Here is a 1,453-nt window from a genome sequence, read left to right on the forward strand (position 1 = left end):
TATCGTATATCGTTATGTACTATTACGTTATAACGTATAATGTTATGCAGTATTACGATATAACGTATAACGTTAAGTACTATTATGTTATAATGTCTCACGTTATGTAGTATTACGATATAACCTATAACGTTATGTAGTATTACGATATAACGTATAACGTTATGTAGTATGACGATATAACATATAATGTTATGTACTATTATGATATAACGTATAACGTTATGTACTATTATGTTATAATGTATAACGTTATGTACTATTATGTTATAACGTATAATGTTATGCAGTATTACGATATAACGTATAACGTTAAGTACTATTATGTTATAACGTCTCACGTTATGTAGTATTACGATATAACCTATAACGTTATGTAGTATTACGATATAACGTATAACGTTATGTAGTATGACGATATAACTTTTCGTAGTATTATGATATAACGTTTAACGTTATGTAGTGTAACGGTGTAGCGAATAACGTTGTATTGTATAACGATATAACCTATAACGTTATGTAGAATTACGATACAACCTATAACGTTATGTAGTGTTACGATGTAACGTATAACGTTATGTGGCATTACGATATAACGTATAACGTTATGTAGTGTAACGATATAACGAATAACGTTATATTGTATAACGATATAACATATAACGTTATGTAGTATTACGATGTAACGTATAACATTATGTAGTATTACGATATAACGTATTGCGTTATGTAGTATGACGATATAACTTCACGTAGTTTTATGATATAACATATAACGTTATGTAGTATTACGATGTAACGTATAACGTTATGTGGCATTACGATGTAACGTATAACGTTAAGTAGTATAACGATATAACGAATAGCGTTATATTGTATAACGTTATAACATATAATGTTATGTACTATTATGATATAACGTATAACGTTATGTACTATTATGTTATATTGTATAACGTTATGTACTATTATGTTATAACGTATAATGTTATGCAGTATTACGATATAACGTATAACGTTAAGTACTATTATGTTATAACGTCTCACGTTATGTAGTATTACGATATAACTTATAACGTTATGTAGTATTACGATATAACGTATAACGTTATGTAGTATGACGATATAACTATTGGTAGTATTATGATATAACGTTTAACGTTATGTAGTATAACGGTGTAGCGAATAACGTTGTATTGTATAACGATATAACCTATAACGTTATGTAGAATTACGATGCAACCTATAACGTTGTGTAGTATTACGATGTAACGTATAACGTTATGTGGCATTACGATATAACGTATAACGTTATGTAGTATAACGATGTAACAAATAACGTTATATTGTATAACGATATAACCTATAACGTTATGTAGTATTACGATATAACGTATAACGTTATCTAGCAGTACGTTATATCGTATACCGTTATGTACTATTACGTTATAAC

Source organism: Bombus pyrosoma, linkage group LG1, assembly GCF_014825855.1.
Source record: "Bombus pyrosoma isolate SC7728 linkage group LG1, ASM1482585v1, whole genome shotgun sequence".
NCBI lineage: Eukaryota > Metazoa > Arthropoda > Insecta > Hymenoptera > Apidae > Bombus > Bombus pyrosoma.